This window comes from Gadus macrocephalus, chromosome 1 (assembly GCF_031168955.1).
Source record: "Gadus macrocephalus chromosome 1, ASM3116895v1".
Lineage (NCBI taxonomy): Eukaryota > Metazoa > Chordata > Actinopteri > Gadiformes > Gadidae > Gadus > Gadus macrocephalus.
In genome coordinates, this window is record NC_082382.1 from 3291550 (window position 1) to 3301731 (window position 10182).

General features: G+C 42.9%; 1 long non-coding RNA gene across 1 annotated transcript; it reads left to right on the forward strand.

Annotated features, from left to right (window-relative positions):
- The first annotated feature begins 5728 nt into the window (after nucleotides 1-5728).
- Nucleotides 5729-6811, forward strand: LOC132465814 (uncharacterized). The gene is made up of 2 exons (XR_009527694.1): nucleotides 5729-6012; nucleotides 6488-6811. It is a non-coding gene; the product is annotated as an uncharacterized LOC132465814 (long non-coding RNA).
- Nucleotides 6812-10182: the final 3371 nt, after the last annotated feature.

Genomic DNA, 10182 nt, shown 5'->3' on the forward strand with positions numbered 1-10182 from the left:
ATTTCCTCATTTCCCCTCATACGCCTAACCGGTTCGAAATTATATGGCTGTGGGCCATCATAAATGTTGACAGTGGGTCTTGCTACCTCTTCCTCATCCCCGTCCGCCATAATGCTAGTTCTAGTATGCGTCTACCTTACGTGACGTCATCGCCAAATTGCGTAAAAAATAACCGTTACTAACAAAACTACAAAAACTGGACTTTAACACCATTTTGGAGACATTTCTAACTTTATATACATATTTTGAGTGCTTTATGTACCCATTAATCAAAACTTCCGGTTAACCTGCACCATGGGCTTTAAATAATATAGGAGGTGCAAAATATTAATTTTTAGTGAGGTGTGTGTTGTTAGTACCACATAGTAGGACAGGTCTACATTGGTCTGAGGCCTCTGGGTCCCATAACTCGGAAGCTATTGAGCAAAAAGCTGGTTTCCATAGGAAATGAATGGGATTTTTAAAAAATTCAAATAAAATAGGTGCAAAATATTAATTTTCAGTGAGGTGTGTGTTGTTATTCCCACATTGTAGGACAGGTCCACATTGGTCTGGGGCCTCTGGGTCCCATAACTCGGAAGCTATTGAGCAAAAAGCCGTTTTCCATAGGAAATGAATGGGATTCTTAAATATTAAAATAATATAGGAGGTGCAAAATATTAATTTTTAGTGAGGTGTGTGTTGTTAGTACCATATAGTAGAACAGGTCTACATTGGTCTGGGGCCTCTGGGTCCTATAACTCGGAAGCTATTGAGCAAAAAGCAATTTCCCATAGGAAATGAATGGGATTCTTAAAATATTTTAATAAAATAGGAGGAGCAAAATATTATTTTTTAGTGAGGTGTGTGTTGTTAGTACCACATAGTAGGACAGGTCAACATTGGTCTGGGGCCTCTGGGTCCTATAACTCGGGAGCTATTGAGCAAAAAGTAATTTTCCATAGGAAATGAATGGCCGAATATCTGTCGAATATCCAACTTCAAACTAACTTCACCACGGTATTGTGCTGTGTTGTGCTGTATTGATGTTTGAGAATGTGCTGCCGGATCTCCGCCACCAGATGGCGCCCGAGAGGGTAAAACCATGGGTTAAACGTTTAGACCTGCCCACATTTAGCTCCTCCTCGATCTGCGGGCTGCAGTCAGGGGCACTTGGAATATGCGCGGCAGCTTGTCTCGGATTTGCAGCTTGCCATTTAGGTCTTCAAATGCTTAGTTTGTTACTTGATTGAGGCTCTTATTAGCTACCAGGGAACTGGGCCATGGTAAGGTTGTTAGTGGTTATCGAAAACCAACACGCAGTTTGCACCTTTGTTAGGCAGGGGTGCTGCTCCACTCGTATTTTTTGGGAGCTTCTCTTTGGTTATGTTCATTTCTTTGATTTGGACAGCACCCAATGGTCCTTTTCCTTTTGTAGTTTTGCCTCCTCTGTTAGGATTTAACTGATTACCCCAAGCTCCGGGTTAAATAAACAACTATAAGTTAACCAACGACATCTGGTTATATGTTGCCACCCCTTCCCCTAGCGGGGGACGTAACAGTCTCCAAAGACTTCAATCTATCAGAGGCGAGTGTCGACCTTGACTCTCCAGAGTCCGTGCCACCAGTTGTTATTAGCAGCGGAATTAGGCCCCGTCCACACGAAGCCGATTTCATGGCGAAACCGCAAAGGTCTTGTACGGTTCGGCCTTCCGTCCACACGAAGCCGGCGAATCCGCTGACCGAAACCGCAAACTTCGGAAACCACCCTCGGAGGTGGTTTCAAATCTACCCGGTTTCGTTTTGGATTCATGTGGACGCCTGAAACCGGCTGAAACCGTAAACGATGACGGCATCGCCCCACCCCTCGACCCTCTAGCCAATTCTGTTAAGCCCGCGGAGTGTTAGCGACTGTTAAGCCCGCGGAGTCTCACCCTTCATGCGCATGCTCGCCTCTTCTTATTATTTATTTTCCTTCTGGATTGCTGTAGCAGAAGCAGCGCCCCTTATGGGCCTGGAATTGTATACTACAGCGTTTCTACAGATCTACCCGGTTTCGCTTGACTCCGTCTTTATGGAGATACTCCGAAACTGGATAGATCGAAACCGTAACTGTTTCGGCTTCGTGTGGACGGGGCCTTAGTCGCACGGTGCTGCCAGTGTTGTGCCCGAACGCGTTCATTGAACGGTAGTTCATTAACTCGTTCATATTTTGGGCGAACGTGAACTGAACGTACTGTATTACTGCCTGATGAACGTTACTGTGAACTCGTTCATTCTGGTGCCTGTGAACGGGACGCTAGCTTAGTTTAAATTCGTTCAATATGGGGGTTATTTGTTTATCAACACGGCGGATGCGCACGCAGAACGCCGTGTTGTTTGACCGGTTGCCATGCTAATCTCTGTGTGGTTAATTTGAAGTTGCAGTGAGTTCAGTTTACTGTTACATTAAACTGTAATCAGAAAGTGCGATTATAAGACCCTATAGTATCTGTCGTATAAAGGCTGGGACGAATTTCCAATTATAAATATGTACACTTTATGTTGAAAGTATTGCAACGCCGATTCCCATTGAAACGAATGGCGGGGTGATTATTTTTCAAAACGATCGCTGTTAAATTGTGGAAAAATGAATTCAACTGTAATCAGACAACGCGGTTATATGCTTTAGACCCTATAGTATCTGTGGTGTAAAGGCTGCGACGAATTTCGAATTATGAATATGTACAATCCATAACGTTAATTCTCTGGCTCATAGCTCGGCGGACTAGAATGCCTCATTGCTTGTTGGCCGGAAACGGAAAAGGGGGCTGTTTACGTTTGGTTGTAGTCTTTTCACTCGGTTCTCCGTGTCAACAGTAGGGATAGAACCGAGCAAAAAGACTACAACCAAACGTGAACCCCCCCGCCTTTACGTTTCCGGCCAACAAGCAATGAGCCTTCCAACAGAAATCAATGGGATTTACAAAATGCGCTAAATGTGCAATAAAACACAATAGAAACTGTATTTCGCTACGATACTTGATTCAACCACTCTATTTCATCCTAGACAAACCACAAAGCGGGCTCAATGTTCAAAATACCGGAAAAAACGAATAGCTCACAGCAACATATTGAAAAAAAGAACTATGAACTAGTTCATTTTTTGTGTGTGTGTGTGTGTTGCGCTGGAGCGACGGCAGCAGAGAGAGCACGTGGGAGCCTCTACTTATCGGCAGAGAACTAAACCCACAGGGAGGTCCGAGCAGCTCGAGCGATACAACGCGCTGTTTAAGTCACGCACGTGGAGATGCGTCCGGTGATCGCCCCGTAAAGCGCTAGTTGATATTTTGTCTACGCATTAAAAGCCGGCGAAAGCGGTTGAAAGCCGTGTGTCAGTGTGTTCACCCCAGGGCCGTAGCACCAAACTCTAGGCCCTGTATACAAGAGGTACTGATGCCCCCCCCCCCCGAATTCCCGGGTGTTTTTTATTTTGAGGCGGCAGGGGGTGTTTTCGCAGCTAAATGTAACTAATAAAGTAACTTGTAATCTAATTTAGTTACTTTTAAAATCAAGTAACCAGTAAAGTAACCAAGTTACTATTTTAAGGAGTAACTAACTAGTAATCAGTAATCGGATTACTTTTTCAAGGTAACTGTGGCAACACCAAATTTGAAGACTATATCAGAAAAAAATTAAATAAAACATTGTTTGAAGTTCTCATCTCTGAACCGTGGCCTCTCTACAATGCAGGCTAAGGCCTTAAAACGGTGCATAAGTAATTTCGCAATCGTCGGTTTGGCTGTGGATTTTGACACAGTATTAGAAACATGGTTGGTGATGTTTTGATATATTAACTTCCGGTAAACCAGTTTTTAAGGCGTACCAATGCCATCCCGAACCTGCTCAACATGCTCAACAGAAGACTTTTATTCCTCAAAATATACTCTAATCTGCTCTTCACAGTCTACATGTTAATGTAGTGTAGTGGTAATGCGTTAGAGTCTTGACCATGGGGTCGCTGGTTCAAGTCAGACGAACCATTCTGTGAAACAAGGCATTACATCAAAAGATGTTTACCATCTTGTGTTCATTAGGCCACCACCACAGTCATGCAGTCGAGCCTACCGTCATACAGTAGGTCATGGTTGCTTGCAACTATATTTAATTATGTAATTTTTGAAATCATTTAGACGATTTTGTGAACATGTGTGTTAGAGAAAAGGTCAGGGGCCGTATTCACAAAGGATCTTAGGGCTAAAAGTAGGTCCTAACTGGCGAATTTAGGAGTAACTCCTAAAAATAATGGGCTTGTCACTCTTAAATTTAGGACTCCTAAATTTTTTCACTAAGAGCAATTCACAAAGTAAAAGGCCTAAAAGTAGCACCTAAGTCTAGGAGAGCTTAAAAGTCCTCAAGAGGACTCCTAACTCAGTAAGACCTATTCACAAAGAATCGTAAAATGCCTGCGAGACGAAATGTTAGGGTATTAAACTTGTTGTGGAGTTAGCGATGCATTAACATCCCCGACCAACAGGAATAATCCGATTAGTCCCGAAATAAAATGTTTGGATTTAGCAACAGGGAAAATGCAACTTTGCAATGCCGACGATTTAAAAATATCGCAACCATCAGTCAGCCGTGCCATAAACTTTCCTTTGGACATTCAACAATTACACAGGATCAAAGCCAACTTCATGGCAATTGCAGGTATGCCCGGTGTGGTCGGTACTATTGACGGGACGCACATACAAATAATTGCGCCATCAAAAGACGAGGACGTGTTCATCAATAGGTTCAATCAACACGCAGGTTGTTTTTGATGCAAATTTTAACATAGCCTACTGGATGTTGTTGCAAAGTGGCCTGGATCTTCAGCTACCCATGATTCGCGCATTTTAATGGAGAGCGGTCTGAGGCAGCTTTTTGAGATGTACCAGTTGGGTGTCACTTGCTGGGAGACAGTGACTATCCATGCAAGACGTGGCTCTAGACACCCTACCTCAATCCACAACCGGGAGCACAGTTAAAGTAAAACATGTAAGTGATTACGCATATTACGCTTAGTCCTACGTGTAAAACACATCGTATTGGCTCTTTGACGCCTTTTATTTGTTGAATCCATATTTATTATTGTTTACTGATTTCTTCCATGTATGCTAGAGCACACAAACATACACGAAATGTTGTGGAGAGAGGAATTGGGCAGATGAAACGTCGGTTCATGTCCTCCACGGCGAAATACGCCTCACCCCAGAGAGGGCAAGCACAGTCATTCATTACTGTATGTGCCATTCTACACAACCTCTGCAAGCGGAGGAACATTCCACAGCCAGACGATGATGATGATGATGATGATGATGGCGATCAACATGACAATGAATTTGGCCGTGTGGAACCGAGTGGACCGGCATTTAGGGATCACTTTGAAAACACATTTTAGGTAAACACCTTGGCACAAATCAGTCAACACTTGTGTAGTTCATAACATTTATTTTCTTTTAAATTTTACGTATTTTTATTGTTTGCTTTCTCTCTCTCTTGAACGTGCAGGCTACAACGTCATTATCGTGGTCTTCACAAAATTGTCATCATGCGTGTATTCTGCTAACTGCACTATAACTACTTAATAGGAATTCATTTCTAGCCTAGGCTATTTCCTTGTTTTTCGGTGATTCAGTGGGCTCGTCTGAACAACCAATCACCGAACTGACTGCTTCTAAACTCGTGCACGAGAATTGACGTAATCCATAGCAACGGCGCGTCACTCTTAGGTTGAATCCCATTACTTGGCTCGCTTCAAAATCTCAGCCCTAACCCTCGCTGTTGCGCGTTCACGCGCCGTGGAGCCATGTCCCAATACCAGTTTAAAGGTAGCTTAAGGGCTAGGGGGAGGGCTAACATCCCCTCAAAATTGAGATTTTCGATGGGCACCCTCAATGCGCTTCAGTTCTGACTTGCTCCCACAATACCTTGCGAGAAAACGGAAAATCAAGAAATATCCTAGACAAGATGGAGGGCGAAAAGATGCGACAGGATTGGAAAAACACAAATGTAAGTGTTTTCTCTGTAATTAACTAGTAATTATTTTATTAATTATACTCTGCAGCCCGGCCGCGGACTCTCGGAAGATCGCGAAAGTCTGTGGCCGACTTTCGCGGAAGATCGCGGAAGATCGCGAAAGTCCGCGGCCGACTTTCGCGGGCCGCCCAACCCCGGTTCTCGGCCGGGCTGCATACGACCGGGCTGGATATCATGTCGTATGATATCCAGATCTTCCATGTTCTAGTGACTCCATGTTAAAAATAAGCTTTATACTAATATATTATATTATATTAGTAATATTCTATAAGTAATATTATATATACTAATATATTATATTATATTAGTAATATTACATGGTTAATCAATGTATTTTTTGGCAGTACTATATTGTGTACATAGCTATTATATATTGTACATAACATATGGCCATATCAACCAGTTCTGGCATATAATTCCTATTTCCTTCTTATTCGTTTTCTTTCAGGACTTCGTTGAGTCCACTGCCACCAGCCCCCCCACCTCTCCCTCATGCTCCTCCACCCCAGGCACCTCTTCCACCACCCCAGGCACCTCTTCCAAGAGGAGAGTGCCAGGGGGCAGGCGAGGCATGAGGAGAGCGAGGCAAAGTTGGCGGAATGGTGGAGAAGATGTGATTCTCCACCATTCTCTCAAAAGCTGAGAGAGAGTGTGTGTGTGTGTGTGTGTATTTTTAGGTGTGCGTGTGTGTGTATTTTTAGATGCGTGTGTGTGTATTTTTAGATGTGTGGTTCAGTGTTTCTTATTTAAATAAAGTGTTTCTTCTAAAGTGTTCTTGTTCATAACCGATTATTATCTAAGGGTGCACTCACACTAGGCCATCTGGCCGTGGCCGTGGCCGTTTTAGCACCTAACCGTGCTCAAATCTGCCAGTGTGAGTGTGGCCAGTCTGGCCAGGCCGGGCCAATTTGGCCACTTGGGAGAGGTGTGCTGCTACGGCACGGGCCGCTACGGTACAGATGCTAATGAGCCAACACGCGCTACGCAACCTGAGCTGGATGACGTATAGTCAATGCGACGACCACGGACATAATAAAGGCGACGAGCCTTCTTTCCCATTAAACGGTAAACATCGCGTCAAGCGGTTCAACTGTTGGCTTGTTCTCTGTGTTGTTGTCCATTGTTGTTAAAACTCTGACTGGCGGCAGACTTTATTATAGTCCATGCAGCGGACGCTTGGTGATGACGTGTTACGACATGATGACGTATGTACAAGAGCCTTCCGTGGCCAGGCCACAGCTGTGACGCCCAACGGCCACGGCCAGATGGCCTAGTGTGAGTGCAGGCCAGAGAACAATGGGGCCATTTGAGCACGGTTAGGTGTGAAAACGGCCAACGGCCACAGCCAGATGGCCTAGTGTGAGTGCACCCTAATACCACCTTTAACATGTAGCTAAGTGACATTCAAAATAAAGGTATATTACGAGGGACAAATAGTATTATTATTTTTTTAACACTTAATTTAAACATGCCAATTACAAAATATAAATACCATTTCAGGTTAAACATCTTTACAATGGGTCTTGCTCGTTGCCCGAGACAATGGCAGCCAGTCTGTCTCTTGTAACATTACCAGGGGTCTGGTTATCTGCTAGGGGGCACGGGGAGGCCATGATGACGTCACAGGGTAGGGTTGTCCCATTTGGTAGGGGATCGGTTAGGGGTAGCAATGAGGGGTAGCAATGAGCATGAGCAATGAGGGTTAGGGTTGAGATGTAGGGTTGAGACAATGAGCAAAGAAACGGGATTGGGCCTAAGTTCACTCTTTGTGATTTATCCTTAGTAAGAGTAGGTCTCAGCGGCTTTGTGAATAACTTTTAAGAAAAAACTCCTACGTAAAATGTTTTAGCGCGAGTTAGGAGCACTCCTAGCGGTAAGATGAAATGCTTTGTGAATACGGCCCCTGGAGCTTCAGCTACCCATGATTCGAGCATTTTAATGGTGAGCGGTCTGAGGCAGCTTTTTGAGATGTAGGCCTACCAGTTGGGTGTCACTTGCTGGGTGACAGTGACTATCCATGCAAGACGTGGCTCTAGACACCCTACCTCAATCCACAACCGGGAGCACAGTTAAAGTATAACATGTAAGTGATTACGCAGATTACGCTTAGTCCTATGCGTAAAACACATCGTATTGGCTCTTTGACGCCTTTTATTTGTTGAATCCATATTTATTATTGTTTACTGATTTCCTCCATATATGCTAGAGCACACAAACATGCACGAAATGTTGTGGAGAGAGGAATTGTGCAGATGAAACGTCGGTTTCATGTCCTCCACGGCGAAATACGCCTCACCCCAGAGAGGGCAAGCACAGTAATCACTGTATGTGCCATTCTACACAACCTCTGCAAGCGGAGGAACATTCCACAGCCAGACGATGATGATGATGATGATGATGATGATGATGATGATGATGATGGCGATCAACATGACAATGAATTTGTCAACACTTGTGTAGTTCATAACATTTATTTTCTTTTAAATTGTACGTATTTTTATTGTTTGCTTTCTCTCTCTCTTGAACGTGCAGGCTACAACGTCATTATCGTGGTCTGCACAAAATTGTCATCATGCGTGTATTCTGCTAACTGCCCTATAAGTTACTACTTAATAGGAATTCATTTCTAGCCTAGGCTATTTCCTTGTTTTTCGGTGATTTAGTGGGCTCGTCTGAACAACCAATCACCGAACTGACCGCTTCTAAACTTGTGCACGAGAATTGACGTAATCCATAGCAACGGCGCGTCACTCTTAGTTCATTCTTAGTGATTCATCCTTAGTAAGAGTAGGTCTCAGCGGCTTTGTGAATAACTTTTAAGAAAAAACTCCTACGTAAAATGTTTTAGCGCGAGTTAGGAGCACTCCTAGCGGTAAGATAAAATGCTTTGTGAATACGGCCCCAGATCATCGCAGGTTCTTTGTGGAGTCATGATACACACTCAGCAGGAGGCAGCAGGCACCTTTACCTTTGATAACTGCCTGGCCACTAAATCTAAAGGAGAAGAATAGGTATAGTGGAGTCCATGGTGCAGACGGACAACACAAGATCATTGAAATGTGAGAAAATATAATAGCTAAATGTTCTGACGGAAGGTTGGCTGACAGTGGACGTTATTACTGGAACTAGAAAGTCTGGTTCCCTGTTATGTGGAGCGACAGAGCTTAACGCTACCAAAGGAGAAGGAATGAGCTGCAGATGTTTTTTTTTCATTATTTTAACTTGTACAGTCCAGTATTATGTTTATTATGGGACATTGATGGGTTGGGTTTTGGAGTAAGTTTGGCAATTGTTAAAACTATGTTCTATAAATGTATTGTTACTATTATTTATTTTTGTATATTTTTTCATTTGATGCTGGTAGTGAAGAAGGGACATTCTTCATTTTTTTCATCTATTCAATATTTTACATAATTTCATTACCTTGTAAAGAAACTAATGTATTTGTGGCTCTACATTAAAGTTAGTTTCTCAGATTGGTTGGTGTCCTTCTAGTGACATAAATGAAAAGTCTGATGTATGTTCAGCAGAGTGGCTGAACAATTTGACAACTTGTTATTACAGTGGAAGACACACACACACTTGTATGCCAATCAAGCTGCATGCACTCATTTGTAGAAAGCATCAAGTCTCATCACAGCCTCTACCATTTTAAATACGTCTTGAACTGGTCATTGACTATCCAAAGTCATCACTTTTGGAATTTCTGTACATGGGTGATGCCCTGTGTTGAGTCTGCACATTCAAAAGGGGTTTGATTGAAGTAAAAAACATAACTTCTCTCCACTGCACCATGGGCCATTTGCCACTCAGAGCTTTGATAAGTTTCTAAGACATATTATGGTATTTTCCCAACAAGTGAACATAGTATATGAATTCAAGAAAACATGTTTTTGAAGCTGTTGCTGGAAATAGCTTTTAGGGAAAAAATCCCACCTACCTTTATTCCCTTGTAGCTTTAATGCAAATGAGCTGCTGTACATTGCATACACATGAGCTGTCAGAGTGAACCACAGCATGGAGGAGAAATGATTGTTGCCGTTTGCGGACTCCCGCTCTTTTTCTATATGATATCATATAATATAATAATAATAATGATGATGATAATAATATGATATATATTAATATAATATAATAATATCT